The sequence below is a fragment of the Epinephelus lanceolatus genome, chromosome 23, assembly GCF_041903045.1.
Source record: "Epinephelus lanceolatus isolate andai-2023 chromosome 23, ASM4190304v1, whole genome shotgun sequence".
NCBI lineage: Eukaryota > Metazoa > Chordata > Actinopteri > Perciformes > Serranidae > Epinephelus > Epinephelus lanceolatus.
This window is the reverse complement of record NC_135756.1, coordinates 29947249-29972596: the sequence shown is the minus strand read 5'-3', so window position 1 is coordinate 29972596 and position 25348 is coordinate 29947249. Positions and strand designations below refer to the sequence as shown.

At 44.7% G+C, this 25348-nt stretch overlaps 1 protein-coding gene across 3 annotated transcripts in view; it reads left to right on the top strand.

Annotated features, from left to right (window-relative positions):
* Positions 1-320: 320 nt before the first annotated feature.
* LOC144461744 (NXPE family member 3-like) overlaps positions 321-25348 on the top strand; it is a 38701-nt gene continuing 13673 nt past the window's right edge. The window contains exons 1-2 of one of the 3 annotated variants that reach the window (XM_078165103.1): positions 321-561; positions 17653-17805. The gene's annotated coding sequence lies outside the window, so the exon portion shown is untranslated. The remainder of the gene's footprint in view (positions 562-17652; positions 17806-25348) is intronic. The other 2 variants (XM_078165101.1, XM_078165102.1) reach the window with 2 other exon arrangements.

Genomic DNA, 25348 nt, shown 5'->3' with positions numbered 1-25348 from the left:
ATCTTCCAACGTTAATATTTTTGAGGTATTTCCTGGGGTGCAATTCCCCAGGTGGCGTTGTTGGTTCTCCCCCTCATACTACTTGGTGGCCTCTTTCACCTCACCACGCCACAAAAGCATAACTATAAGGCTACGAAAACCAAACGAATTTTATTTTATAGCAATTATACACTTGTATAAACATATTAATGGGTAGAAGATTCAGATTCAGATTGACAATAAACCATGCCAAATATTACACACTGGCCCTTTAACCAGGACTCTGTGATAAAGAAGAAGTCAATATTGTTAGACATGATGAAATCCTGGCACAAAAAGGACTTGTTTGCAAGGGACTGCAGCACTGCTATGGATGGCCTCAGCAGTAACAGCTGAAGGGTGAGACTGGTGATGAGCTGAAGTGAAGTCAGGCTTATGTGTTAGAGAGAGTGGGATGGGAACTAGATTTGCTCTTGTAGTCATACAACTGGGTTGGGAGGTGGCACGATTAAATGAGATCCTGGTGGGTATGTTTTGGAGGAAGAGATCAGCAGGACCCGGAGAAAGATACTCCATGCTGAGGTATGTATCAGTCAGAGTTAAAAGCAATATGGTTGATGAAATTTTGTATGAGCTGTTTAGTGCCTTTTTGGTTTGGATGCAGGCCATCAGGTTTGTAGAGGTCATGTCTGGTCCAAAAATAGTCAAAGTTACTGATAAAGCCATGCCCAGTTGCAGTGCAAAAGGATTTCAGCCAATCATGTACACCGTATAAACAACTGAAACGTTCAGGGCTCTTTGAAGTAGTGGGCATGGGACCAGAAAAAATGCAGGTTTTACCAAGGCTCTGGATTATAACCGCAAGAGACTCTAGTTGATTGTGGAGTGGGATTGATTGTCTGATCATGACGTCATTAGTACACACATGTACAATTAGCGTGTGGACAGAAGTGTGGAGGTCTGTGAGCACTGGGGTTAGTTCATTGAGATCTGCAACTTTGGCATCAGGAAGGCTGTTCGCCAAATATGAGGATCTCAGGTTGCCTGTTCTTGCAGCCACCACTGTAGATGGAGAGTTTGGAGGAGAGATGTTGCTGAATGCCGCTAGCGGCATTAGCTGGGATTACGCTCTGGCCAGGAGAGTCGATTGAGACAGGTGCACCTGGTGAGTGGCTGCTTCCAATGACGTCACCATTGGACGCAGCAGTGACTGGTGCTCCGCTGGGCAGGTGAGACGATGGCAGGGGACCAGCAGTAGCACGCTCGGAGTTTAAGACAGCAGGGGGAGAGAATCATTGACGGCGTTTTCCACGAGATTCTGGGCTCGTTGGGGATTTACGACGCTTTCCTTTTATGTTGGAGCGAGTTGGGATAAGCTGCTCCGGAGCAGTCGATGGAACCGCTAGCTCTGTTAGCTTTTCCAGCAGTGTAAAAAAGTTTGACAGCGGGATCGGGTCCTCATCTCCATCCGGTGAGAACAGTGGGAGAGAAATCCTTCTCTGTTTCTTCATAACAGACGTCCAGGAAAGAGGATGAGCAGCTGATGGACCTGGATTTTCGGTATTTGCCGCACACACAGGGCTGTGGGGCATGTCCTACTGCAGCACATCTAGCCGGGAGAGGAGCAGAGTTTGCCTCTGGAGGACAACATCCAGGAGGTTCTCAATGTGGTGAAGTTCAGACCTCAGACTGGACAGCTTGGACTCCATTTGGATAAGTCGAGGTTAAGCTAAGTGCCCTGACTAACATAAGCTATTTTATTTGCTGCAACCTTAGTTGTGTGGTTCATAGATTGTTATTAGGACACCTGCCTGTAACAGGCAACAGTATTTACCATGCACTGGGACCAACTTGCATTGAAAGTTGTAAACACCGGCTTGGAAACTGATTTATGAGTTGCACAGGATTAACGTTACAGCATTAGCGTTAACATTACATAGCTAACGTTAGCAAGTAGCGATAGCTAGGTTTAAATTAGCTGTTAGGCTATGCTATCCTGAATGCTAGTCATTGTGGCATGAAGAGAATACTTAACTTACTGGGGAACTGCCCATTGGTTCGACAGCCCATTGGTTCGACATCCCATTGTTCCGACCATTTTAAACTCATTGTTCCGAAGTCCATTCCAAAATCATCATGATGCCCTGTGTTTAAGGTCTGGTTAGGTTTAGGTACAAAAACCACTTGGTTAGGGTCAGGAAAAGATCATGGTGTGGGTTAAAATGAAAAAGAAAGTGACAAACACATAAGCCGTGAGCCTGCTCCGCCTCAAGCTGGTCGCGGTGCACCATACGCCCGCTGCGAGCCGTTCAGCACCGCGGACAGTTGGACTAATGGGATGTCGAACCAATGGGCTGTCGAACCAATGACATGGACCCACTTACTGTACTGTTTTTATTGGGAACGAAGTCCTTTCTGTTGATATTCTTTATCCACCTGTGGCGAACACCTTGGTCCTCGGCATGCCCAGGAAATCTGTGTAAACCGCACGGTCTAAAACATGGACAGTCCTCGTGAAGTAAGGGGCTGTGTATTTTGCATGAAGTTTTGTTCCAAAGTTGGAGTTTTCCGCTGTTATCAGAACAGCCGAGGATGGCTCATGTCCTCCCAGCCTTCCTAGACATATTCACAGAAGAGAAAAGGTCCACTTCTTGGAGCTTGCATCCAAATGCCCGCTTCGCGCACAGAGCCCATGAGGGGAGCTGTCACCGCAGTAATGGCGGCTGCTTGACTTCCAGTTTTTTCGCCGAATTCGTCTATAGCCGAACTGACAGCTCACTGACTGATCCCCGCCACCGCGGCCAAGGTGTGCTGGAAAGACTCGGTGGCGAAGAACGTCAGAGCCACTGTCACCTTTACAGCAACAGGGAGAGCACAGGTGCCACCGGGGTGCGCATCAGAGGCCACGATGCGTGTCACCACTTGGACCACCTTGCGGGGTAGATGTAACTTGTTCCTGAATAATAAAAAAGAGTACGACATGAAATTACAATTACATTGGACACGGCGGTATTCCAGTCATTATTCATGTGGCCCACCTGCATTCCAGCACTGTCATGCCCAAATAGGATGTCCTTTGACAGTACACCCTCTCTGCGTAAGTCCTCCTCCTCGCAATAATGTACTCCATCTTTGTAGATCACATTAAGCAAGAACATTTTAACATTTGTATAGGCAATCACATAAAGCACGTAAACCCTTAAGACACCGAACATAACTTGGGCTACAATTTGTTGACAGCATTTCTCTCGTGCGCGCGCATACTCTCTCTCGCAGTCTCACTCTGTTTCTTTTCTTTTGACTTTTCTAAGATGACAGATGCTGAATGTATACTCCCTATCTGATGCTGTAGCTTTTTGTGGTTGGCTAAGAGGGATGTGAACTCATTAGTTTGCAGCTGTTTAATCAAATCAGGTTGGGTTTCCATTACGCATGCCAAATGTGCCAAACGGTGCCAATCCCCTTTGATCTGACATCAGATGTGATGGGACAGTCGATAGGTACATTTATGTGCTGATTGCAGATAGTTGCATTGGATAGTGTTTTTTTGGGGTATTTATTGCATTGTTAATGTGCCTGACATTCTGGAAACCTGCCTGTGAGGTTTTGGTGATGTGTGCGCACTGTCCGCCGGTCAGCCAAACTTCCACTTACACCGGCTGCACTCTGCCTGCGCTGACAGTAGACCTGGTTTCAGCTGGCGAGCTTTTAGTGCACCTTCATCGAAGCCTTTTGGCACGAAAATGTCACTGCGCCAAGCTGGATCTGTCGACATCTCCCCCTGCTGCGCTGCCACACCCATCTCAGCGCACCTCGGTCTGCCAAACTAACAAACTGAGCGCGCCTCGGGTTGCGCTGCTCAAAACTAGCTCTGCGCGGGGTTCGCCACCCTGCGCTGCGCAGGGAAACTAGAGGCCTCAGACTGAAAAAAGGAGCTACCATAAAAACAAAACAGAAAAAATGGACTGAAGAAATCAAAGCGAATGATCAAAAGTGCACGTTCAGGTTAGATACTGGTGCAGGTTGCAATGTGCTACCTCTTTCAACCTTTCAGGAAGTGGCTGACAAGGATGCGCCACTACTTGAGTCCAGCACCAAGTTAGTGACATATTCCCGCCACAAAGTGGTGCCACTGGGCATGGCAAAACTGAAATGTGAGCACAAAACTAAAGTTCATGAGTTGAAGTTCCAGATAATAGGAGCTGACTTACCAGCTGTCCTAGGAGGGGATTCTTGCACAGAAATGGGACTTATAAAAAGAGTCTACAGACTGGACAAAGAAGTGGAAACAGACATCCTGAGAGAATATAAAGACGTGTTCACTGGGTTGGGATGTTTACCGGGACAGCATCACATTCAGATAGATCCAGCAGTTGCTTTGGTTATTCACCCTCCCAGAAAAGTGCTGTTAGCACTGAAAGACCAAATCAAAACTGAACTGGACAGGATGGAGAAACTTGACAGGGTTGAGAAACAAGCTGAGCCCACTGACTGGGTTAACCGCATGGTCACGGTCAAAAAAACGAACAAGAAATTGAGAATCTGCGTAGACCCCAAAGATCTCAACAAAGACATAAAAAGGGGACACTACCCTCTGCAGAGAGGAGGTTGTGGCAGAAATGCCAAATGCAAAGATCTTTTCTGTGTTGGACGCAAACCATGGGTTCTGGCAAAGACAGCTAGATGAGGACAGTTCTAAGTTGTGGACCTTTAACACACCTTTCGGTAGGTACCGATTCACACAGCTTCCTTTTAGTGTCTCATCAGCTCCAGAAGTTTTCCAGAAGTGCATTGCTTAGAGACTGGAGGACTTAGAAGGAGTTGTGAACGTCATGGACGATATCCTGGTGTGAAACATAGCCATGTTCAGCTGAGGTCTTTTGTGATCCAGACACCTGAAGGCAGCACCTTTAGGAGAAACAGGCGGCACCTGCTGAAGAGCAGAGAGGACAGTTTTCCAGAACAGAATGTTACTGAACAGGAAGACTTCCCAGCAGCTACTGGTGAACCAGCAGACACAACTATGGGGATGCCAGCACCTGTTGCATCTCCTGTGAAAGAGACTGAAACACCTAAAGTGACTACAGCAGTTCCAGTAAAAACATCTCGCTTTGGTAGACTGATTAAACCTCCAAATCGTTACTCACTGTAAATTACAGAAAGCTGAGAATTGCGAAGTTGTGTTATTGAGTTAATGTTACTTTATAAATAGTGTACTTATGGAGTGGAAAGCAACAATGCATATTATCAGTTATGTTTGTCCACTTTATGTTAAGTTAAAGTCACTCATGTCTAGTGTCGTCATGCACTTCCTGTTTTATTTTGTGCGCACCTTTCCCCTCTTGTTTCAGACCCTGACTTCCTCCCTTTGTGTGAACTTCCCGCCATTGTGATTGTCTACCTCGCCCCTGATTGGTTTCACCTGTTTTCCCCTACCTCATGTATAAAGTCCTTGTCTCCCTTTGTCTTGTTGCCAGTTTGTTTTGTTCAGTCTGTGTGATAGTCTCAGTTAAACGCCCCAGTCAGGTTTTCAAGTTATCAGGTTTGATTTAAGTTTTGTGATAATTTTTGATCCTCCAAGTGAGTAATTTTCTTTGTACTTTGATCCTCATTGTGAGTGGTTTTGTTTTGCTTGAATTCTTGCCAAATAAAATACTTTTGTTATACCAACCACTGCTTGAGTCGTGCATTTGAGTCCACCAGTTTCGTGTCTGAGGTCGTTACAAGGACCTGAAAGCTAATGGTTGAAGTATCCCTGAGTTGAATAAGAGTAAGGTTTAACAGTGTTTTGATCTTCATTTAAGAGTCTGCTAGGCTTATATTTGCATAGGTTATTTTCTGTATATGCAGATGTTCATTTTGAAAGAAGGGAGATGTGATGTGTAGTTACTACTGCCTGACCAGCGGGGGCGCTGTTAAGTTACGTACCTGTTGAATGACCTGTAATACATGCAGAGTAAGAAGCCAGTAAACAGAGTCAAAATTGAAATTGAATCTCCGTCTTTGTCATTACACACATCATTGTTATAACTACAATATGTGACAGGACCTGCATTGTATCCTGACCACATTGTATCCTACTTGCATTCATCAACGTTGTGTCTCTGCTAATGATCATCTTAACGTGACCAGTTCACGGAAGGACAAAATTGACAGATTTATGGACTATATAAATCTACACTGAGAATCAGACAAAATGCCAGGTATAAACTATGAAAACACAGGCAGCACGCTGACAGTTCTAAAAGAGGTAATGTGACATATGTGCAGATGTGTGAAAACACACAGCTGCTCCCCAAAGCACTAATTCCCTGCTGCATGTGTGTGTAATTACAGGTAACAGGTGTATCCAAGTAGCAATTAGGCCTACATCCATTTACGCAGATATAAAATGACCTATGGGTATAGGTGCACACATTAAGACAGTCACTGTGACTCGGGTGAGGATGAGCCATCTGGGAGTGGGGCCAGAGCAGCTCAACGCACCTCCCTGCCTCTCAGCATCAGCCTGCCTGATGAAGACGTCCCCTGCACACTCTCAAGCTCAAGGCCTGTCCCCATCCACCAACCTGCACCAGCAAGGTCCAGCGTCCTCATGCGGGGTGGCCTCACCCGGCGGCCCTCTATTACCACCTGCACCTGCAGTGAGACACTCGTGGGCCTCGAGAGGGAGAAGCTAACCGTGCCGCGTCGGATCGAGCGCCAGCTGGAAAGATCCACTGCCCTCCAGCAGGAGATGGTAGAATTAAAGCGAGAGAAGTTGGAGCTGCAGCGGAGTAGGGCTGTCAATGAATTTTCTAAATTAGAATTTAAATTCAAATTTGAAAAAAAAAATGGACCTTCGAATGTGAAAATTGATATTCGATTGTGGAGAAAAAAAAAAAACACCACCGCAGCTGTCCTCTTTGCGAGTGGGCGTTGGCCTGGGCCGCTACACTGAACGCACTGCTTAAGGCCACAATGCCCGCGGAAGTGCTGCGAAGCGCAGCGCACCGAAATTCTCGCCCGAGCCGGAACACTTCCGTTCACATCAGACGCGCATTTCTTCACGCTGGTCGACAAGCGGTTCTGCTCCCAGCTGTTGTCTTGTGCAGAAAATAGACGAGACGCCGAAACGATCGCTGCAGGGCGCGAGCCGGCCACGGAGCTGCACGGCGTGGCGCAGCCGGTGTGGATGACACAATCGGTTAACATGGGCGCCGAAAGGAAACTGGCTTCGCTCCTCGGCGCTTCGAGGCTATTCGCAGTGCTTCCACGGGCAGTGTGGGACGGGTCAGAGAGGGGGGGCGAGCGAGAGATCCGCGGTCGTTTATAACGTAATGTTATAGATAATTGTTTTATGTGTTTTAATGTGTAAGTATGTAAATGTTTTCAAAGACCTTTATGTTTAATTAAAAATACCTACAAGTAGTTATGTTTCCTTGTATTAATGCATATAGAAGTATATTTCCTTGTTTTAGTTTGCCCTCTTGTGGACATAATGCAAAAAAAAAAAATTGAATGGTGCGAACCTATGAGTTATTTTTAGAAGGAATATTCGAACGTCATTTTTGAGCAATTTTGACAGTACTACAGCGGACACAGCTGGCACTTGCCAAGGCGCAGCTCAACCGACCCTCCATCTCCGTGCCAATCATCCTCTCCCAAGATTAAGGCAGGTGACCTGTCTTTTTACTCAATATTTCGGTTTGGTCTATAGTTTGTAACTGTTTTATCTTTCTTTTTTTCCCTTGTCTCTTTTATTATTTTGTTTAATCTGTTTCTTGTAGCCTACTTGGTTTTATTAAAGGGATAGTGCACCCAAAAATGAAAATTCAGCCATTATCTACTCACCCTCATGCCGAGGAAGGCCCTGGTGAAGTTTTAGAGTCCTCACATCCCTTGCAGAGATCGGCGGGGGGAGTGGCTAGCACACCTAATGGCTGACGGCGCCCCATACTAACGTCCAAGAACACAAAATTGAAACCACAAAGTATCTCCATACTGCTCATCCGTAGTGATCCAAGTGTCCTGAAGCCACGACATAAAAATTAAAATAAATCTTTATGTTGAAAAAAAAAATCGTGAGAGAATCGTGATCTCAATTATAAGCCAAAAAAATCGTGATTCTCATTTTTTCCAGAATTGTGCAGCCCTACTAGCCGCACGAGTGCCGCCACCATTTTGTTTACAGAGAAGAAACACACACCTACCTGCTCGCTGCAGCGTCTCACTCACGAGACGCGTTCACAGACATTCAGGAAAACCAGCACTTTAAGTTAACGTTTCTGTTACATCTGCTGCTTGAGTGTGTGTTTGTGTGTGTGTGTGTGTGGGTGTGGGTGTGGTGAGCAGAGTGGTTACAGGTGTGCCGGAGACAGAGCAGAGCACCACCAGCTGCATCTCATCCTGCAATCGACTGCCTACTTGTACTCAGCCCTGCCACGTCCATGCTGCCAGATCGTAGCCACTGTTAAGTCAGTATACAGCTCGACTCTAGCCTCTAGTTGGGTCCACTTGGGTCCTTGCTGCCGCCTCGTAACAGTACCAAGGCTCTGATGCCCTCCGCCAAGCACTCACGGGACAGGGCACTCTCCTGGGACAACATAGTGAGGTTTTGCAAGCACTAACAGCTCGAATAACCGAGATTTCACAGACTCTGGTAATTCTTCAAATGCAACTCACAGCCCAGAACCCTCCTCCTTCTCCAGCTCCCAGTCCTCCACCACCAGCCGGTGGCAACCCACCTCCGACCCGTGAGCCCCATGTGCCCCCTCCCGAACCCTATGATGGCAACCTAGGAACTTGTAGAGACTTTCTGATGCAATGTGCGGTTGTTTTTGACCAACAGCCTAGTTCCTATGCTTCTGACTGAGCCAAAGTGGCTTACCTGATGGGCTGTCTCCGGGGTTCTGCACACAGGTGGGCTAGGGCGGTATGGGAGAAGCAGTCTCCACTCGTTTCCTCCTACTCCGATTTCACTTCAGAAATGAAGAAGATTTTTGATCATCCTGTCTGCGGGAGGGACGCCGCCAAGAGACTTTTATCCATCCATCAGGGCACCAGCTCCGTCACTGAGTTTGCCATCCAGTTTCGCTGTCTCGCCGCTGAGAGCGGCTGGAAGGGGGAAGTGCTCCAGGGGGCCTTTCAGAACAGTATAAATGAAAACATCAAAGACGAGTTGGTGTCTCACCCGGAGCCTGAGGGACTGGATGATCTCATCGCTTTGGCCATCCGTATCGACAACCGCATCCGTGAGCGTCGGAGGGAGAAAACAGGTAAGGTAACTCCTCCCATTACACCTTCTACCTTACCTCGTATGTCTCCTCCGACTGCCTCTGTCCCTCAGTGTCTTCCAGATCCTGAGCCCATGCAACTGGGTTGAGCCGAACTCTCACAGGAGGAGAGGCAGCGCTGGATTAATTCTAAAAGTTGCCTGTATTGTGGTCAGTCCAGTCATTTTCTCCTCACCTGTCCTCTCTGTCCGGGAAAAGAGCAGGCTCAGCAGTAGTGGGGGAGATACTGCTGAGTAAGACAATCTGTCAATCCCCTTCCAGACCCCAGCTCAATGCCTCCCTCTGGTGGCAGAACCAGTCACTACCCCTTAATGCTCTCATTGATTCAGGGGCTGATGAGAGTTTTTTGGACAGTAATATCATTGCTCAGTTGGCATTAGACACTGTACCGCTAGATTCACCTATTAATGCCAGCGCTCTCAAAGGAAAATTACTTGCTTGTGTGACTAACAGAACTGTGCCCATCCTCCTCAGAGTCTCAGGTAATCATCAGGAGATGATGAGTTTTCATATCATTGACTACCCTAGCTCTCCTCTGGTCCTCGGCCATCCCTGGTTGAAACTACACAACCCTCAAATCGACTGGTCTGCTGGAAAGGTAATCTCCTGGAGCAATTTCTGTCATGCTAACTGTTTGCATTCAGCTCCTGCACCTGCCTCGTATTTGCCTCTGTCTGTCCCTGAACCACCTGATCTGACTTCAGTACCCCCACTTTATCATGACTTGGCCCCTGTGTTCAGTAAACATCATGCACTGTTGTTACCACCCCATCGGCCATATGACTGCGCCATTAACCTGCAGCCTGGAGCACCGCATCCCAGCAGCCGCCTGTACAACCTCTCTCGTCCTGAGCGGGAGGCTATGGAGGTTTTCATCCGGGACTCCTTGGCTGCAGGCATCATCAGGCCTTCATCCTCTCCGGTGGGTGCAGGGTTTTTCTTTGTGGGAAAGAAAGACGGTACACTCCGACCTTGTATTGATTTCCGGGGGTTAAACAACATAACTATCAAGAATACATATCCTCTGCCATTAATCGATTCTGCTTTTTCCCCTCTTCATGGAGCCAAGATCTTCACCAAGCTGGACCTGCGTAACGCATACCATCTCATCCGTGTCAGGGAGGGGGATGAGTGGAAGACGGCCTTTAACACACCCCTTGGCCATTTTGAATATTTGGTGATGCCTTTCGGGCTGACGAATGCTCCAGCTGTTTTTCAAGCTTTCATCAACAACGTGCTCAGGGACATGATCGGACGGTTCATCTTTGTTTATCTGGATGACATTCTCATCTTCTCGCCTGACCTAGACACTCACCAGCGGCACATCCGTCAGGTACTCCAACGCCTTTTGGAGAACAAATTATTTGTCAAGTCTGTTAAATGTGAATTCCATGTTTCCACTGTGTCTTTTTTGAGCTATGTCATCACACAGGGGCAGGTGAAGATGGATCCAGCTAAGGTCGAGGCAGTTTCTGAGTGGCCTGCACCCACAACCTGGAAGCAGTTACAGCGGTTTTTGGGGTTTGCCAATTTCTACCGGCGTTTCATCAAGAACTATAGTCGCCTGGCAGCTCCCCTCACTGCTCTGACTTCCACCTCCCATCCGTTCCGTGGACTGCTGAGGCTGAGATTGCTTTCCAGGAACTCAAGTGCTGCTTTACCTCAGCCCCTGTTCTCACCCAAGTTGATTCAGAGCTTCAGTTTGTTGTGGAGGTGGATGCTTCTGAGACTGGGGTAGGAGCCATTCTTTCTCAGCGATCTCCCACTGACCATAAACTGCATCCTTGTGCTTTCTACTCCCACAAGATGTCTTCCACTGAGAGAAACTATGATGTCGGCAACCGGGAACTTCTGGCTGTAAAACTGGCACTCGAGGAATGGTGTCATTGGTTGGAGGGAGCCAAACTGCCATTCATTGTGTGGACGGACAATAAGGACCTAGCCTACATCCAGATGGCTAAGCGGCTAAACTCCCGACAAGCCAGGTGGGCCTTGTTTTTTGGAAGATTTAATCTCACTCTGACTTATCATCCTGGTTCCAGGAACACCAAGCCGGATGCCCTGTCCCGTCAGTTCACGGCTGACTCACCTCCTGAATCGGATCCCATCCTGCCCCCATCCTGCATCGTTGCTTCTGTGACTTGGGACATTGAGTCACGTGTCCGCCTGGCCCAGCAAACTCAACCTGATCCAGGGAATGGTCCCCCTAACTCTCTTTTTGTCCCAGATTCTGTCCGCTCTGAAGTCCTCCAGTGGGCCCATTCAACCAGACTCACCTGTCACCCTGGGGTGGGTCGTACTTTGGCCTTCCTCCGTCAGCGCTTTTGGTGGCCAACCATGGACAGGGACACCAGGGACTTCGTCACTGCTTGCTCGGTCTGTGCCAGGAACAAGACATCTACACAACCCACCTCGGGCCTGCTCCGCCCCCTGCCTGTACCCAGTTGTCCTTGGTCACACATCGCCTTGGATTTTGTCACCGGCCTGCCCCCTTCTAATGGTAACACTGTCATCTTGACTATTATTGACAGGTTTTCTAAGTCGGCTCATTTCATACCCCTACCCAAGCTCCCATCCTCCAGGGAGACTGCAGACCTTCTGGTCTCTAATGTGTTTCGTTTACATGGAATTCCCGTTGACGTTGTGTCAGACAGAGGTCCCCAGTTCATTTTTCAAGTATGGAAAGCTTTCTGCTCTGCTCTTGGGTGTTCTGTTAGTCCTTCCTCTGGGTTTCATCCACAGACCAACAGCCAGACCGAGCAAGCAAACCAGGAACTGGAGGTAGCTCTACGCTGTGTGGTCTCGGCGAATCCTTCCCGGTGGAGTTCTGAGCTGCCATGGGTGGAGTACGCCCATAACTCCCTCACCAACACCTCTTTGGGTATGACACCATTTGAATGTCTTGGTTACCAACCCCCCCGTTTCCAAATCAGGAAGAGGACGTGGCCGTGCCCTCAGTTCAGGACCATCTGCGCCGCTGCAGCCGCACATGGAGAAGGGCTCGGGCAGCGCTTTTGCGTGCCTCCAATAGGGCCCGGACCTGTGCCGATCGTCACCATGCTGCGGCTCCTGTTTACACCCCTGGGCAAGAGGTATGGCTGTCTTCTCGGGACATTCCTTTGAGGGTGAGTCTCGGAAACTATCCCCACATTTCATTGGACAGTTTGTTATCGACCGTGTTATTAACCCTTCTGCAGTCCAGTTAAAGCTCCCTGCATCCCTCCGTGTTCATCCTACTTTTCATGTGTCCCAGATCAAGCCTGTCCGTTCGAGTCCTCTGTGTCCCCCCCACAACAGCTCCTTCTCCTCCTCGGTTGATCGATGACCACCCTGCCTACACGGCCTGGCAGCTGTTGAACGTTCGACGCAGGGGACGGGGTCTGCAATACCTTGTGGATTGGGAGGGCTATGGGCCTGAGGAGCGCTCCTGGGTTCCTCGTCGACTCATCCTGGACCCTGCCCTCGTTCGGGAGTTCCACGCCCTTCACCCTGACAGGCCCGGTCGGGCGCCAGGTGGCGCCCGTAGGAGGGGGGGTACTGTTACGTCTGCTGCTTGAGTGTGTGTGTGTGTGTGTGTGTGTGTGGGTGTAGGTGTGGTAAGCAGAGTGGTTACAGGTGTGCCGGAGACAGAGCAGAGCACCACCAGCTGCATCTCATCCTGCAATCAACTGCCTACTTGTACTCAGCCCTGCCACATTCATGCTGCCAGATCGTAGCCACTGTTAAGTCAGTATACAGCTCGACTCTAGCCTCTAGTTGAATTCCTGATTTAAAATTTGTCAGTTATCCTGTTTTCCTGTGTTTCCAGTATCCAACCTGCCTGCTCTGCTCTCCGGCCCCGCTCTGCTCCACCTGCCCTCACCTCGGACACTCCAGCCTACTCCCCACTCAGCCTGCCCCCACCTCGGACACTCCAGCCTGCTCCCCACTCAACCTGCCCCCTCCTCGGACGCTCTGGACCCATACCCCTTCACCCTTCCCATCCTCCCCTCCGGACTCAGCCCCTCACCCAGAAAGCTAAATAAACCTTTTGGACTCAAACTGTTTCACCGTCTGTCCACACTTGGGTCCTTGCTGCCGCCCCGTAACAGTTTCACACTCGGAAATATCAGTACTTCAACTTAACAGTACAAGAGCGTTCTTTTTTTTTATTTCACATTTCGATTTACAAAACTCCTTTTGAGGAAACGTGTTTGCATCTGAAACATAGCAAGCTTACAACACATAAGTGAATAGGCTATGTATACATAGGCTACACATTTCCATTCTACATGTAGATTCATTGTATACATCTCAACAACAGTATTTGCAATTATTAACAGGACAAGAAAACAGGACGAAAAATAAAAAGATTAAAGGCGCTGTATGTAAGAATGTGGCCAAAACGGTTACTGCACTCAAATTCAAAATACTGCCGCGAGTCGTGTCCGCCCCCCCTCCCCTACAGATTCGAGGTTGCTGGACAGCGGCACGCTGGAGACTGATTTGTTTGTCCACGGATGGCTGCCGTGGCAGGGCCGTGTCACCGCGTCCTTAATCTTCGGTTTTCCAGCGGACCGTTCGAGCAGCCTTAGCAGCTTCTCTGCTGCTAAGGCTGCTGCCGGGATACAGCTGAGCAGGAGCCGGCTGCTAATGCTATGTACCGGGACACTGCTAATGCTGCTTGCCGTGCTGCTGTAGCTCAGTCGTAACTGTAACTGATGCTGAGACTCTACTGACTGCGTGACTGGTAGACGGCGGTGGGTGGCGCAACAGGCCAAAACACAAATTCAAAACATAAACATGATTTGCGGACTGTAAAATATCTTTTTAAATGCGAATATTCTGGCTGTACTATTGTCGGTGAGATCAGTATGTTATATGAACATTATTCCTTAGTCCCTGTGACATATTAGGATGATTTTACGACTATTTGCTTTAGATTTCTTACATATAGCTCCTTTAAACGAAATAAAAGTAAATAATCAGAGTAAATAATCATGGGGTTGCATTTTAACAAAAGTGCATTAAGCGTATTAAAAGAACACAGGATTGTAACTTAAAGAGCAAGAGACTGACATGGTTTCATATAAATCATTCATGGACTGATTTTCTTTCAGTAGTACCTTTAAGGATGATATTTAATTTTTGATTTAAAGGGAAATTTCGGTTTATTCCAACCCGTCTCCTATCATCCTAAATTTGTTTCAAGTGACTAGTGACATAGAAATAATAGTTAGCATGTTAGCCGTTAGCCTAGATACAGCCGTAGCGTCAGACCTGTTAAAATGTAAGTGAACGGGCATACCTTCAAGTGCAAAGTTAGTCCACTAAACAAGCTTTTTTTCCCACAAAGACCGCCTCATATCGTTAGGATAAATGTCAGAGAACATATAGAAAATGACATGTAAACGTGTTGTCTTACCTTACCGGTGTGGTGCCATGTTTGTTTACCATCTAGCTCTGCTTTCCAAAGTGCAGCCGAAATATATCTCGGCAGCTCTAGATAAAGCCCAGCTGGATACTAATGTTACTCTAGGTGGAGGTGTCTTGTCCTCGGTCACATCCAGACCTTGAAAATAAGGCTGCAACCGGTCCCATTCCTTGCAACAGAGGCATTCCTCTTCTGTGGGCACTGGGGCACAGCATTCACAGGTACACCACCAATCTCCAGAGCTATGCAGCCTTGCAGCAGCCATTCCTCCTCTCTCGTCCTCTAACGTTACCTGTTGCGCCCCTCTCTCTCCTCCTCCGTTCTTCAATTTCACGAAGCTCTTTGTCAGTGTATTCTGGCTCAAACAAGGGCGGCCATCAAACTCTGCAAAATCAAATTCCTCCTCCACAAAGTCGAAGTCTGGCAAAAAGTCAGCCGTTATTCTATAAATCTTTCATAAAAAAAATGAATGAACTTTTCAGGCTACTGTCCGGTTCTGCCTTCCAGCTGTTGCTGCTTGTTCAGGCACGCTATGAGATCGCTGCTTGTTCTCGCTATATTTCGGCCACAATTTAGAAAGCAGAGCTAGAGGGATAAACAAACATGGCAGCACACCGGTAAGGTAAGACAACACATTTGCATTTTCTATATGTTCTCTGACATTAATCCTAACGATATGAGGCGGTCTTTGTGGAAAAAAAAGCTTGTTTAGTAAACTAACTTTGCACTTGAAGGTATGCCCGTTCACTTACGTTTTAACAGGTCTTACGCTACGGCTGTATCTAGGCTAACGGCTAACATGCTAACTATTATTTCTATGTCACTAGTCACTTGAAATAACCCGAAATTTCCCTTTAATTTTTAAAACAGACTATGGAGGGTTTGCTGTTCTTATGAATATGATATTTTTCCCATAATGAGAATTATGTTCACCATCTTGGGTATCTTCTTTGACAGACCATCCATATAAATCATCACCTGAAACTTATTAAACAAAGAATTGTTGATCCCAATATTTAACCAACGATAAACATCTTGCCAAAAAAGCATTGTGACCGAACAAGAGAAGAATAAGTGTTCAATTGTTTCATGCTCTGTCATACAGAATACACAAGGATCTACTTCGAAATTGAACCTTTTCCTTAGAGTTTCAGCAGCAGGATAAATATTGTTTATTATTTTAAACTGAATTTCTTTTGCTTTGGGTGAAATTGCCCATTTAAGATAGCTACAGTATGTCTCTTAACGTCACTTCATTATCAATTATCCCTGATTTTTTGATATCAGGGAATAGCTTCTCTTTCAACACACTTCCAAGTAATTTTTTATTACATTTTCTTTCACCAATATTCAATTCACTGATTTTTAAATCAGGCAGTTTGACAGACACATTTGAGTGTGTAAGGTAGGGTTGCCACCTTGGATTTGTGAAAAAAAGGGACACTCGACCAAATGTTTGAGGCGGAGGGCTCGGCCATTATTACGGGGGGGGGGGGGCACGTGTCCCCCTCAATGTATATGGTGACTACTGCCCTGTCAGCATGCATAATTAGGCCTCAGTTGTTTGGGTGCGCAAAGGTGAAGTGCGCTGGTTTTGTCATACAAAGTTTGATGGAGTGTCAACTGGACAATATGGAGATATTTGCATCTTGAAAGCTGGACTACAAATATGGATAGACAGGGAGAAACACACGCAAGCCTCAGACGTGGTAAGATACGATATTCCTCACTATATGAAGGGACTGATAACAAGATCGGTATAATGGATTGTAAAGAAATTCATCAGGATTTTATTTTGTGGACAATTGATCTGGATTTATAGCTTGATGGGATGACAGCACAATGGTGTGTGTGGTATCATTGGAAAGCTCTGGTCCTGCGCTTTCAGGTGATATGTGTGGCATATCTGTGCAACCCTGCATTCATGAGTAATCCATCCAAGAGTAATGTGTGTGCAAAGCTGTATGAAAGCTCTGTTATACATAATTTTAGTGTAACTTTATAATTTTTTTCGCTGTGAAAACATTCGGAAAGCTACGATTCCGCTGTTTCACGTGATATGCGTGGCTTCTCGCTATGAAGCACGGTCGCGGAGAAAAACCATAGAGAAGAACAGGTGTGAATTTGGATGCACTATGCGTCGTTCGGGCGCATAGGGTTAAATATAAATGGAAAAAATACAAATTAAAACATGATTGGATGTGCAAATAAGTGAACTGTTAGGACTTCCCACAGCTCCTCTTACCTCTTTGCTGTCTCTCTGACACAGATGTTCTTGAGCCTGTTGCACTAATTCTGGATGGACTCCTTGGCCTGCTGCTGCTGCATTTTCTCCAAAAAACGGGACAAATTGTGTCCCGGGAGAGATTTTTTTCCCGGGACAGCTTATGAAAAAAGAGAATAATTCTGGGAAAAACGGGATGGATGGCAACTCTAGTAAGGATATTTTTTTATCATGTAGTTTAATAGCTCTACAGATTTGATTAAACTCTCTATATGAACATTTTAAACTAAACTTTTCTATAAATCAATTAAATTGCAATTGCACTTTCCAAAAAGTTGCACTCTGGAACCCGTTTTCAAATCGTTGCGTTTTCAGGCACCCAAAACGCTGCTGTCGTTTAAACGATCCGCCAAAACGCAACTAAAGGTTACCGTTTTCAGTTGAAATCGTTGTCGTATAAACGGGGCTTAAGAGCAACGGAAGTGGCTGGGGAGAGGACTGTCTGGGCTTTTTTGCTGAGGTTGCGGCCCCCGGATAAGCGGAGGACGACGACGACGACTATCTCTCTCTCTCTCTCTCTCTCTCCATATATATATATATATATATATATATATATAGCTATATATATCTATGTATATATATATATATATATTTTCTTTCATTAAAATCCGTGCCTTTAAAAGAGACTCTCAGCTTTTTGGCATGTGGGAGGGTTTAAGGTATCAACAAGGTGAGATATAGCCTGCCCTTGTGTATTACAGGTGTGACAATGATTCACGCTGCAGTGCTGTCTGTAACCACTGCCCTCAAAGGCATTACCAGGAAGTTGAGCAACGGAACAAGCATTCCGGCAAGACCGATTGGAGAATCTAAGAATTTATCACTGTGTTCTCTCGACATGATTCTCTGGTGAGGTAAGACACGTTTTATGCTCAGTTAAAATATATTTAGAGTTACTTCTCATGGACATGTTAAAACTTGCTATTAACCATTCTGATACTTTTATACTTCTGCTTTATGTTACCTGAAACTTCCGCTATACATTTCAGAGAGAAATATTGTTTTTTGTACTCAATCACCTCTACTCCACTATTGTTACTGTATACTCACTGTATGCTGTACTGTTACTGTATACATACTGTTGATTAGGCGTTACATACAGTTAAAATGGATCTGTTTATAAAATCAGGCATTCAGAACCTCATGTAGGTAAAAAGAAAAAACATATTTGCATCAAAATATACTTCAAATACCAAAAGGAAAAGTAATCATTATGCAGAATGGCCCATGTCAGAAATCTGTATATTATTATTGTATTACAGTACATTAATACATTATGTGCATATCACTTTAATGTTGCAGCTGCCAAAGGTGGGGCTAATTTTAACTACTTTTTTATCTAAAGTAATACATCATATCTTATTTAATGATTATATGTTGTATTTTCTGAATCTGTAAAGAATACGAACTATAACTTTAACATAAATTTTGAGTAAAAATTACAATTAGATTTTAAATAATGAGTACTTTTACTTTTGATGCTTAAAGGGGTAGTTTTCTGGGGGGGTTTTTCACGTGGGGTTGAATGGAGTGCTTATCAATAGTGTATTACATACAGTAGATGTCAGTTGGCACGCCCCCAGTTTAGAGAAACAGGTTGGACTGGAGTGTGACACAGAAGCTAAGCAATGTACTGCTGTGGACATACAGTAGATGTCAGTTGGCACACCCCCAGTTTAGAGAAATAGGTTGGACTGGAGTGTGACACAGAAGCTAAGCAATGTACTGCTGTGGACATACAGTAGATGTCAGTTGGCACACCCCCAGTTTAGAGAAACAGGCTGGACTGGAGTGTGACACAGAAGCTAAGCAATGTACTGCTGTGGACATACAGTAGATGTCAGTTGGCACACCCCCAGTTTAGAGAAACAGGCTGGACTGGAGTGTGACACAGAAGCTAAGCAATGTACTGCTGTGGATGGATGCAGCATCAAAAGGCATTTTAGCTGCCTGAAAAAAATCAATCTAAGTTTAGGTGTACGTTATATTGAGGGCATTTTCACTGCTCCACTTTGCAGCCAGGTGATTTTCTACTGGAAAACTAAGCCATTACAGTATATTGCTCTTTTCAAAGCCAGATTCCACTGAGAAAAACAGTAAATTAATATTTCGGCCACAATTTAGAAAGCAGAGCTAAAGGGATAAACAAACATGGCAGCACACCGGTAAGGTAAGACAACACATTTGCGTTTTCTATATGTTCTCTGACATTTATCCTAACGATATGAGGTGGTCTTTGTGGAAAAAAAAGCTTGTTTAGTGAACTAACTTTGCACTTGAAGGTATGCCCGTTCACTTACGTTTTAACAGGTCTTACGCTACGGCTGTATCTAGGCTAAGGGCTAACATGCTAACTATTATTTCTATGTCACTAGTCACTTGAAATAACCCGAAATTTCCCTTTAATTTTTAAAACAGACTATGGAGGGTTTGCTGTTCTTATGAATATGATATTTTTCCCATAATGAGAATTATGTTCACCATCTTGGGTATCTTCTTTGACAGACCATCCATATAAATCATCACCTGAAACTTATTAAACAAAGAATTGTTGATCCCAATATTTAACCAACGATAAACATCTTGCCAAAAAAGCATTGTGACCGAACAAGAGAAGAATAAGTGTTCAATTGTTTCGTGCTCTGTCATACAGAATACACAAGGATCTACTTCGAAATTGAACCTTTTCCTTAGAGTTTCAGCAGCAGGATAAATATTGTTTATTATTTTAAACTGAATTTCTTTTGCTTTGGGTGAAATTGCCCATTTAAGATAGCTACAGTATGTCTCTGTTAATGTCACTTCATTATCAGTTATCTTTATTTTTGTTGATTTTTTGATATCAGGGAATAGCTTCTCTTTCAACACACTTCCAAGTAATTTTTTATTACATTTTCTTTCACCAATATTCAATTCACTGATTTTTAAATCAGGCAGTTTGACAGACACATTTGAGTGTGTAAGGTAGGGTTGCCACCTTGGATTTGTGAAAAAAAGGGACACTCGACCAAATGTTTGAGGCGGAGGGCTCGGCCATTATTACCGGGGGGGCACGTGTCCCCCTCAATGTATATGGTGACTACGGCCCTGTCAGCATGCATAATTAGGCCTCAGTTGTTTGGGTGCGCAAAGGTGAAGTGCGCTGGTTTTGTCATACAAAGTTTGATGGAGTGTCAACTGGACAATATGGAGATATTTGCATCTTGAAAGCTGGACTACAAATATGGATAGACAGGGAGAAACACACGCAAGCCTCAGACGTGGTAAGATACGATATTCCTCACTATATGAAGTGACTGATAGCAAGATCTGTATAATGGATTGTAAAGAAATTCATCAGGATTTTATTTTGTGGACAATTGATCTGGATTTATAGCTTGATGGGATGACAGCACAATGGTGTGTGTGGTATCATTGGAAAGCTCTGGTCCTGCGCTTTCATGTGATATGTGTGGCATTTCTGTGCAACCCTGCATTCATGAGTAATCCATCCAAGAGTAATGTGTGTGCAAAGCTGTATGAAAGCTCTGTTATACATAATTTTAGTGTAACTTTATAATTTTTTTCGCTGTGAAAACATTCGGAAAGCTATGATTCCGCTGTTTCACGTGATATGCGTGGCTTCTCGCTATGAAGCACGGTCGCGGAGAAAAACCATAGAGAAGAACAGGTGTGAATTTGGATGCACTATGCGTCGTTCGGGCGCATAGGGTTAAATATAAATGGAAAAAATACAAATTAAAACATGATTGGATGTGCAAATATACTGTGGATATATATATATATCCACAGATATATATACTGTGGATGGGTGCAGCATCAAAAGCCATTTTAGCCGCCTGAAAAAAATCAATCTAAGTTTAGGTGTACATTATATTGAGGGCATTTTCACTGCTCCACTTTGCAGCCAGGTGATTTTCTACTGGAAAACTAAGCCATTACAGTATATTGCTCTTTTCAAAGCCAGATTCCACTGAGAAAAACAGTAATTTAATATTGATGAACACAGAAGCTGCTGTTCTGCCACTGCCTCAAACTGTTATTTTGTTGGTGTTATTGTGTGACTTTGGTGTTTCAAAGGGTTAGTTCAGTTTCACCACAGTCACCTAATGACACAAACTAATTATCTGATGGAAGTAGTGGTAGACCAGCAGCTCCCGTGTTCAGCTAGCTTAAGTGACTGTTTTTGTCAATGGAGTCCAGTGATTTTGATGGGAGCAGAGAGGGGGAGCTGAAACTGTTAACAGCTTCCTTGTTGGAACAGGCTGTCTGATGGAAAAGCAAGGTGGTGAAAATATTCTCTACTGCCTTCTCCTTTGCTGCTTATGATAATTTTCTCAAACAGGTTTACAAGCAGTGGTTCAGAGAACATCTGCTGTTCCTGAAGCATGATACCTGTGTACTGTATTTGTTCCTGTGTGTGTTTGTTGTCTTGGCAGAATTACATTTCAACAAAATGAGAGGGAAAACATACTGTAAATGTGCAGCTTGTTGTGTGGTGTGGATCGCAGGAGTGTTATGCCCCTGAGAGAGGAGGAATAAGAAGCACATGGGTGAAAGTGATGTTTCCTTAGTGAGAACTTTACTGATACTCCACAAAAATATAACAATTGACAACATAGTAGAGGCCAGGGAGGACGAACAGTGATGCAGACGCTTTGTTCGGATGCGGCTGGAGTCACTGCTGAGGGGATGTTCTAATGAGCTGCCATCTGACACAATCACTGCCCCAATCTAAGCAGTTGAGGCACAGAAAGAGTACCTTGAAACCTGGTCACTTTCAGCTGTATCTATGTCAGTCTCAGCTGAAGATGAGACAGCCACTGCGTCAGTCAGCCCCTTAATAAAAGGTCAGTTAAGAAAGGCACAAATATCGGACCCAGTCATCTGTACCGTGCTAGATTGCAAACTGTCAGTTAGGGAGCTAAAAGCATTCAGCCCAAAAACTGTTCAGAGATGGGAAAAACTGACAGTGGACAATGATGGCATTCTGTACAGAGCCACCACAACCTGTGTGCGGCTAGTCTTACCAGAGCAACACAAAGACAAAGTGCTGGAAGAGCTCACACCAACATGGGACACCAAGGCGCAGACTGCACAGTATCTCTAGTGTGCGACTGCTTCTTCTGGCCATATATGCAGTCTGACATTGAACACTATGTGACTAAAGCTTGTACCTGTCTCAAGCAGGAAAAGCCATGCCATGAAACGACAGCTTGTGTTTTTCCTCCATCTTGAGTGATGTAAAGGTGGATATGTGTATATCCTTGTTATTGTGAATCATTTCACCTGTTTTTCTCACGCATATGCCACCACATCAAATTCAGGAATAACTGCTGCAACCCTCATGACTTTGCTCTGAAGTTCAGTTTCCCCTCCCTCATCCACCATGACCAAGGTGGAAAATTTGAAAATCAGTTGTTCTCTCAGTTAAAGAAACTTAGTGGCATGGCCAGAATGGACCAGAATGACACCCTATCACCCGATGGGGAATGGCAAAGTGGAGTGTATAAACAGGACATTGTTGCAAATGCTTAAGACACTGATAGACACACAAATTAAACTGGAAGGAGTCTCTGGACAAACTGGTGTATGCCTGTAACTGTACCCATTGTGAAGTGACAGGTTATTCACCATTTTACCTTCTATTCGGGAGGTCACTGAGACTTCCAGTTTATATGCTCTTTGGATTGAACACAGAGTCAGGCTCCAGTAACCAGCGATAGTACGTGAAGAAATGGAAACAAGGAATGGAGGAAGCATACGCCATCACAAATGAAAAGCTCAGAAAGCTGCTGAAAGGAGTAAAAAGCACTATGACTCAAAAGATTGAAAGGAGTTGAGTGCTGCAACCTGGTGACCAAGCCCTGATCAAAAACCTAACACCAAGAGGAGGGCCAGGTAGACTCTGTGATTATTGGGAAGACACAGCTTACACTTTAGTTAGACAAATGGGGTCTGACCTCCTGATTTACAAAGTGAGACCAGAAAAGGATCAGGGACGCTCCACAGTATTGCACAGACACCTGCTCATGTCCTGTGACTATTTACCTTTTGAGACACAACCAGGAGTAACCAAAGAGAACAAGATCAACTGGAAAAGGAGACACCAGCCTGCATCATAGCCTCAAGAGTCTGATGCCGAACCTGAGGAGCTGACCTACCAGCTGCCACGAAGCACCCACAGAGACACTTCACCTATGATCAGCTTGGTATGCCTTCCTGCTACAGCATCCAGACAGCATTGCAGCTGTTTCCTGTCTACCCTGCACCAGGACTGGTCTCATGGCTGCCACCGATAAGCCATACTATCTTCAGCAACCCTGTATGTATGGACTCCAGCAAGCATCACCCTACGGAGGTGACATGTTTGACTAGAACCATGGACTATTTAAATAGACGTTTCCACAGACGGTGTTAGTGGACGATTTGCAGTCTGCTTATACAGATCATTGAACCTGGTGGACTGTTGATCAAAAGCATGTGGAAAGACTGTTTATGGACTGTTTATACAGTAGCCAGTCAAAAGACATGGACTGTGAATATGGATTGTTGACTTTACCCATATCCTGTTTACAAACAGCTTAGGAAACTCATGATTTGTGGGTTAAAATCTGGAATAAGGTAAATGAATAACAGTTTATAAGGGTTGACTTAAACCATTAAATTGGATAAATTGGATAGAATGCTAAAAGGTTGTTATATTACATTTTTTACATCATTGTTCATTGATTTAAGATGTAAAAGTTTTTTTTTTTCTGTGCTCTACAACATGGTCTTATTCTAAAGCCCCATTTCCACCAAACACTTTCAGTGTGGTACTTTTGGAACCAAAAGTAACTGTTTAGACATGGTACCTAGACCCTAGCGTTTCCACAGCAAACTTAAATGTTGGTGGGGTTGTTGTTGCTCACTGCTCCATCCAGCACTCACTGTATATCCTCATAGATGGAACATCTGCACCTCATTTATCATCCACAGAGCAAGGTTGCACACCGACATACTGACAAAATAGATCAGGCTACAGTGAGAGTCTCTTTCCATATATATATATATATGCTTGAAGATCATTACCAAAAGTCTGTGCCCCCCATGAGAGACATTTAAAAAACTAGTGATGGTCAGAGTTGTCATATTGAAAATCAAGGTGTGCCGATGGATTCACGTCATCAACTCATACAGTGAGTAACATGAGTTGGCTTAGAGAATTGAGTTTTTTTTTTTTTCTTCCTCACAATACAACTGCTGCAAGAGACAGTAAAACATCCTTTATTTTTGTAGTTATACTTTACCATTTATTGCGGTATGAACAGTGGTTACAAAAGCAGCCACAACTCAGCCCTGAGCAAGAGCTCCACCTTTTAGTATCAAATCTGTGTGCTAGGTACCCTAACAGAGGGCATACCAAAAGTGGGGACAGAACAGTTCCATTGGTTCCATCCACAAGTTTTCATAGTGGAAACGGAGAAAATGCGTACCAAACTGAACTGAACCATATCATACTGCTTGGTGGAAACGGGAATTGAGATTCCGAGATTAACTGCTTCTGTCTCCGCCAACCTGATCTCACAAAAATACATGAAATGACCAAGACCTCTTAACACCGCATTCCGTGGTGGCAGCACGTAATTTCAACCCATTATGTGCTGCCACCACCGGAAACAATGCCAATGTAAAGTCAATTAGGATCCTTTTTCGTGGTGGACACACAAATTCCCTGATTCAACAATGTCCTGCATACACACAAAAACACCAAAGTATTCTTGATATTAAAACAGCAAATATATTCCTGTGTCATAATTTCCCATCAATAATAATGATAATGATAATAATAATAACATGATAGTTCGGCTGTACTAGATATTTTTTATATTTTCAAATACCTCCATTTTATGTAAACTGTGAACTCACATGTTGTGGTATCTTTTTTACTGTAATCAGCATTAGTAACACCGTTTCATGCACTTTGGGGACTTTTTGTGAGAGTTTATTAAGAAGTTTATTAAGAAGTTTTGCTGTATAATATTTGAGAAAGCAGGAGTTTGCCTTTGGTAAATACTGTGTGTATGGTAGCTGAAAAAGTGTGTACTCTCTACACAAAAATGTTCCTCCCGTACTTCTTTGTAAATAGTTACATATAAGAATTGTTTGAGTTAAGTGCTCATTGTGATTCTTATGACCTGTTTTTCAGGGGTGTAACAACTGTATTATTCAAATACTTACATGATGTTGCAAAGTCAATCAATCAATCAATCAATCAATCAATTTTATTTATAAAGCCCAAAATCACAAATCACAGTTTGCCTCACAGGTCCTTACAGCATACAACATCCCTCTGTCCTTATGACCCTCACAGCGGATAAGGAAAAACTCCCCAAAAAAAACCTTTAACGGGGA